The sequence below is a fragment of the Pan troglodytes genome, chromosome 14, assembly GCF_028858775.2.
Source record: "Pan troglodytes isolate AG18354 chromosome 14, NHGRI_mPanTro3-v2.0_pri, whole genome shotgun sequence".
Classification (NCBI taxonomy): domain Eukaryota; kingdom Metazoa; phylum Chordata; class Mammalia; order Primates; family Hominidae; genus Pan; species Pan troglodytes.
The window spans coordinates 95,150,987-95,157,927 of NC_072412.2; the positions used below are offsets into that span (position 1 = coordinate 95,150,987).

A 6,941-nucleotide genomic window follows, 5' to 3' on the forward strand; every position below is an offset into this window, starting at 1 on the left:
ACTGAAGGAAAACTAAATATTCTCTTTGTTCAGTGCAATTGCTACCACAACAAGTCTATGTTTATCCAGATATTAAGAGGAAGTGGAAAAAGTACATATAATTGGATAAGGGTGGAGTGATAAGGGTCCAGAAGTAAATCCCTTCACAGAGGAGCTCGGTATCAGTTGTGGCCCAGATGTTATAAGAAATGCTGAGCTTAGCAACTTCACAGACAATATAGAGAAAACTGACAGCCCTAGTTTTCTCACTAATGTCACTGTGTGCTTCATTTTACTTTGTGATGAGGGAGCTTCATTAATCAAAATTTCCTGCATCAATGTAGATGTCCTCAGATGTAGATTTGATAGATAACCTCTTTAATAGTGAGAATGGATATATCAAATATAACACATTTCTTTTGGCACCAAGCCATAAACAAAGTCAATGGTATTGGCTCATTGATGTCTCTGAGCACATAAAAACTAGGGATGGTTTTAGTATATTTGGAAGTTAAGCTAGAGGTCATTAACAAAAAAAAGAGCTGGTATGAAGATGACAGCATCTGTGTTTTCCAAAGAGAGATTTTTGTGCTTTCTTTCATTTTTGTCAGAACCATTATAAAACTACCCTTTAAAAAAGTCTATAACTCTGCCCTTGTACTTCATCTAAGCCATTCTCTAACTCCACATAAGATATCCTGCCTTCTTCATCGCAATGAGCAGTTAATGCTCCATGTCTAATTGGACAACTACATTATCAAATTTGCTTCCACTCAGATGTATAACATCAAAAACTACAATTGGTGAGGTTCACAATTTTGATTTTGATCACTAATTCTGTGTCAGGAAAGGCAGTATTTTTTTTGCAGTAATTCTGATGCATGCATTAGTCCCTTTTATTGCAGTGGGGTGTATCTTTGCAGGAATATGTAGATCCAAGATCAGGGCCAACAGCATTTCCTTTTGACATGTTTTCTAAGAAAAGATGGATCTTTTTCTTATTGAATAAATATTTAGATACTTGCCATGAATGCAATAATTGCCAAAAAACAAAAGAATATAGATATGTTCCTTTCTATGACTCTTGCTGGGGGTAGTAAATTTAAAAGATGGAATCCTCTGTCTTACAAACCTGAAACTCCTTCCAGAAGCATTTCACAGTATGCCTGACTTATATTAGTAACCTATGACAGGATGCTTAGCTATTTCAAAGGCACAGCTTTGACTAAAATACTACCTTAATGTAAGCATTTTAAAATGTTAAATCCCTACCACATGCAAAGCACTGTGCTTAATATTTTAAAAGTCGAGTAGTATTATCCCAATATTACAGATGAAGAAAGCATAAAATAAGTAACTGGTAGACCCAAATTAATATTTAGATTCATATAATACCAAATACTCTACTTTTTTGTCTATAAACTCCTACCTCCCTCTATGTGTATTTGTGTCTCCATCTAGACATCAAACATAGTGTCCTGCCTTAGTTAGTAGATATCCTGTGTACTCTCCACTAGAAACTTTCTTTTAACAAGGACATGAGCTGTTTAGGTTCAGCAGAAAGTGCCATAATGGATGCCACGAAGATGAAGAAAAGAGGCTTCGTGTATGGAAGTTACACTATGTGCATTTGGTTTTTTTTTTTTAATCAAGTACAGAGAATTTCAGAACAGTATGCATCAACACAGTGATATGTATGATTTTATATGTGTTTAATTACTTTTGTCATAAATTCTGGGTTTTGTTTTTGTTTTTTGTTTTCTGAGATGGAGTCTCACTCTGTCGCCCAGGCTAGAGTGCAGTGGCATGATCTCAGCTCACTGCAACCTCTGCCTCCCAGGTTAAAGCAATTCTCCTGCCTCAGCCTCCCAAGTAGCTGGGACTACAGGCACGTGCCACCACACCCGGCTAAATTTTTTATTTTTTAGTAGAGACAGGGTTTCACCGTGTTAGCCAGCATGATCTCAATCTCCTGACCTCGTGATCCACCCGCCTCGGCAAATTCTGTATTTTTAATCGTATAATATCTCATCCTGGAATGCCTGAGATGGTCGCTGGATTTAGTTTAACTCCCTTTCTTTCTGAGCCATATCATTCTGTTCCAAAGAATTCAACCCAAGTTCAATACTAGCATTCTGCAAGTAACCCAAAATGTGGAGTAAGATATGATATATTATATTATTTTATATTATGTATGTCATATCACATCACATTATGTCATATCATATCATATTATTATTCTTTTCAATGTCATGATTTTAATACTGTCTTAAAATAAATAAGGATGCGGATTTAACTGGTTGCATATTTTTAGATCTCAACAGTTTTATACTGTAAGGTATTATGTCAGGTAATGAAGTGCCTGAGATTGCTGCTATAGGTGCTTTATATTGGAGTTACTACTTTCTGAATTTAAAAATGAGAGAACATTATGACTTCATTAGAAGAAAATAGCATTATTTCTTAATTATTGATAGATTTTTCTTTATTTCCAGTTTTGTTCAATTATGTTTCAGTTAATCTCATTATACATAGAGATGTTTGCCTCCTTCAATTGCATTTAGACTTACAGAATTACAATAATACAAGTTCTTAACATTCATAGAAAATATGCCAAGTTTTCTAAACCTTTTCTTATACATACACCCACATCTTTCTTATTTGAGTCTTTGTGCATAAACTACAATAACAGACTGTATGTTCACGTCTCTCCCTAGTTCAAAAGAAAACATCAGGCACAGAAGGCAGCATATGACTGAGTCCTTCTGGCTCTTACAGGCTTCAAATACACTTTTACAAGTGCCCTCCATAATAAATGTGAACTTCAAGCTTCATACAGGTATTGATTTAACCTGCAGAGACATATCAAAGTAAATATAATTTAACAATTGACCAACATGTTATCCTCTTTTCCAAGCGGGTGTGTTTTTTGTTAATGTCAATGTTTTTGCAGAATTGTTTTTCAGAAAACAATGTTTTTCTCTGTTCTCTGAAGCAAAGAAAAAATAAAAATTTTATAAATTTTTTAATCCAAAAAATGTCATTCCAATCAGTCAATGCCCAACTCTTATGTTCTTATATTCATGAACCAGCTGTCTTTATTTCATCAATTACAATTTATATCTGGCTTTGGTGATTGTTAATCCATGCTGTCATAATCAAGGCCACTGTAGACAGAGGAACTTATACTATCACTAAGAGCTTTGGGATTTTAATTTTTTTCTTTTATTTGTTATGAAATGACACATATAGGGCATTTTGATTCTACAAAAACATCTTGTAGATAAATGCTTATTGCTACTCAGACATTATCAGCATTTAACAGAAATGAATTCTAGACACAGTGCTTTGAAGTAATTAGCCAATTCAGTAATCTACAGAAGCAGAAAATAGATGAGTACCTAAGGGTGAGTGGCCAACATTTGAGATACTAAGCATTTCTCTTTTGAAATGCACAATCTATATTTAATATGGGAAATAAATTAAAATTAATCACTGCCAATACAACTGTTAGGGAAGACAAGAACTCATTAAAAGGTAGAGAATTGTATCCTTGTATAAAACCTTCATGGTTAGTATAATTCCTATAGATAACCATAAAGACATACCGATGGGAGTAACCATTTTAAATAATTCTTGTTAAACACTTCAAATATTAACCAATAAACACAAAATTACTATAGCATGCCTGATCGTTCTTACTCTTTTTGAAATGTGCAAAGAGAGAAAACAGGGTTTTCTCTGTGCTCATGATTATTGACATTCTTTTTGGAGTACACAAGAAGAGAACACGAATATGAAGAGGCAAGAGGGTTTAAGAAATAACCTAGTGCAAAAATGATTTAAACGTAAGTAAAGGAAAATTAGTCTGTTGGATCATGGGTAGTAAAGTTTCATCATATAAAGAAGACTCAGAGAGAGACTAGTGTCATGGCAACAAAGCAAAGCATTTCATAAGAGAATTTTATTATCAAAATTCTAAGTGATCGAAGCAAAGAATGAAATGTGATCTTTGGATATAAAGTTTGGAGATTAGCTGGGTTGTACATATAGCACTGAGAGCAGAAAAGAATTGGAATTTAAGAGAGTCACATTTTTTTTCTATATGTCAGGCATGATCAAAAGAAGTGGGGCATTACCTAGAAAGGATTAAGAGTAAACGATAATATTTATTCTTGATGATGTTGCTGTTGTTGCCTGGGTTGTTAAATATGAAAGACACTTTGGCATAAGGCCTCTACATTGTAAGTTCTTTATGAATGTTATTGTATTGATGTTTACAACCTCACAGGCAGCTACAGGACAGGGCATTTTGAAATATTGCAATGGAGAAATGAGAAATGGTGAGAGGTGAAGCCAGCTGGACTTCCTGGGTCGAGTGGGGACTTGGAGAACTTTTCTGTCTAGCTAGAGGATTGTAAATGCAGCAGTCAGCACTCTGTAAAACACCAATCAGTGCTCTGTGTCTAGCTAAAGGATTGTAAATGCAACAATCAGCACTCTGTAAAATGAACCAATCAGCACTCTGTAAAATGGACCAATCAGCACTCTGTAAAATGGACCAATCAGCAGGATGTGGGCAGGGCCAAATAAGGGAATAAAAGCTGGCCACCAGAGCCAGGAGCGCAACCCACTCCGGTCCCCTTCCACTCTGTGGAAGGTTTGTTCTTTCAGTCTTCACAGTACATCTTGCTGCTGCTCCCTCTTTGGATCTGTACTACCTTTATGAGCTGTAACACTCACTGTGAAGGCATGCGGCTTCACTCCTGAAGTCAGTCAGACCACGAACCCACCTGCGGGGGGAACAAACAACTTCAGACACGCCACCTTTAAGAGCTGTAACACTCACTGTGAAGGTCTGTGGTTTCATTCCTGAAGTCAGCGAGACCATGAACCCACCGGAAGGAAGGAACTCTGGACACATCTGAACGTCTGAAGGAACAAACTCCAGACACACCATCTCTAAGAACTGTAACACTCACCACGAGAATCCACAGCTTCATTCTTGACGTCAGCGAGACAAAGAACCCACCGGAAGGAACCAATTCTGGGCACAATGGTACAGAAAATTCCTAGAATAGCAAGAAAAGGATTCATTGAGATAACATCAAAAGATGAGGGAAATGCAAGCAGTTTGAGAGGAATGCAATACATCTATCATGAGGGTTATAGATAGAATTCCAAGAGTAATACCGTGTAAAATAAGGGGGTATATATCTGTCATAAGAGGTTTTAATTTTGGAAGAGATTTGTAGAACAAAATGAGGCAAAGTCCAGAGGAAACTTGTTTTCTTAATTTGTTTGGATGGAAGTGAATTAAATACTTTTTGTTTGTTTAAGAGGACGTACCCAGGAGAATAGGAAACTTACAAAATTGTTGGAAATGTGATTCTGGTGCCCATTATGTCACACTCTTGTGTTGTTTCTCTGAGAGTTGCACTAAGAAAGTTCAAATACCTGTTGGCTTCCATTCTAACAGGTATTTGTTATGTAGACTAAATTCGAATGTAGACTAAATTCGGGCTGATAACGAGAAGTAGGTTCGTGAACACATTCTACTTTCTATTTCGTTTTGTGCTAAGGTTTTTACAGAAAGCTTAAGTGCTTCTACATATTTTAAAGGACATTTAGTAAATGAGATATAAAGAGAGTGTTGTCTCAGTTCAGAGGGGTTGCCATGGAAAGAAGCATAGTTATTTTGCATTTGCAAAGGCAAGTTGCAGGAGTTAGTATGTATAGTTGGGTAGTTGGATATGGGTAGAAATTTTGGCCTGACAAACTAATATATCTTGCAGTTGAAGTAATTTTGTGACATTATTTCTAACTTTTACTTTTAAATTAAACTAATTTTGTGCTATAGAGAGGTTAGAAGGAGTGCTACAAGCAATATGATCATATATATGTATGAATTTTGCATTACACAGAGGTTCCTGACCAAGGGGAGTAAAGGAGATGGAATGAAGCTTGTGTGCTGTACTTCAAGTCATGCATCCAGTACCATTTTCCTGCACATAAAGCGCTGTCTATTCATTAAGATTTCTAGTTGCAGAGCTGGATCCATCCATAAAAAGAACCATTTTTCTAATTTATAGAAAGATGTCTCATGGCCTAGAAACAGGCCTTGAGCAAGAGCAAGCCCTGCCTTTCTCATATAGAATATATACTGTTTTCTTATATGTAGCCTCTTTCTTCAAATTTGATAATTATTATGAATCAATTTTATTACTTTGTTAAATATTATATTGTGCTTAAATTATATAATACGATTTTTAAATGAATAAATAAATTTTAAATATATTTTAATAGATAAAGTAATATGAAAGTATAAAGTATCAACAAAAGACAAATAAAATAATAAGAGAAAAAGTTAAAAACTGAACTAGAACATTACTAGGAAATATTAGGTATATGAATATATAAGAAGAAAAGAGTCAATGTTTACTACATTATTGATAGTCATGTTTTACACGTTTTAAAAAATCAGATAAGTACACTGAAAATATATCCACCTTTTACCTCTCAATTAAAAAAATTAGATCTGTTAAAGGGAGTTTTAAAATGAATGAAATGACACATACAGACAAATGATGCAAAGTCTGTAACATTTCCCGGCAACAGTGAGCAAGAGGTGTCTAGAGATGAAATACACTTACTCTCTTCTATTTCTTCCCATATTATCAAAACTAGGCCCTTGGCACTTGAGATCCTCATGTTGGAGGTACCCAGCAAAGAAGCCTTTATGCCCTATCTTTTCTTCTTGTGCATTTCCAAGTTGCATCTGTGCATTTAGAATGGTAAGGAATTGCTCTTAGGGGTGTGGTGGAGAGGAGCTAATTAAATATTTCCAGGATATGTGAGGTGATCAGCCTCCTAGCCCAAGAACTTTCTAAAGCTAATACTTAGGCTAAAATACAATGCAAATTTAGTGCCTTATCATTTTTAAGATGCCTTCAATAAACTAT

General features: G+C 35.3%; 1 long non-coding RNA gene across 1 annotated transcript; it reads left to right on the plus strand.

Moving 5' to 3' along the window:
* The first annotated feature begins 1,748 nt into the window (after positions 1–1,748).
* LOC107967946 (uncharacterized) lies at positions 1,749–6,153 on the plus strand. The gene is made up of 2 exons (XR_001708804.3): positions 1,749–5,038; positions 5,904–6,153. It is a non-coding gene; the product is annotated as an uncharacterized LOC107967946 (long non-coding RNA).
* The last annotated feature ends 788 nt before the right edge of the window (positions 6,154–6,941 follow it).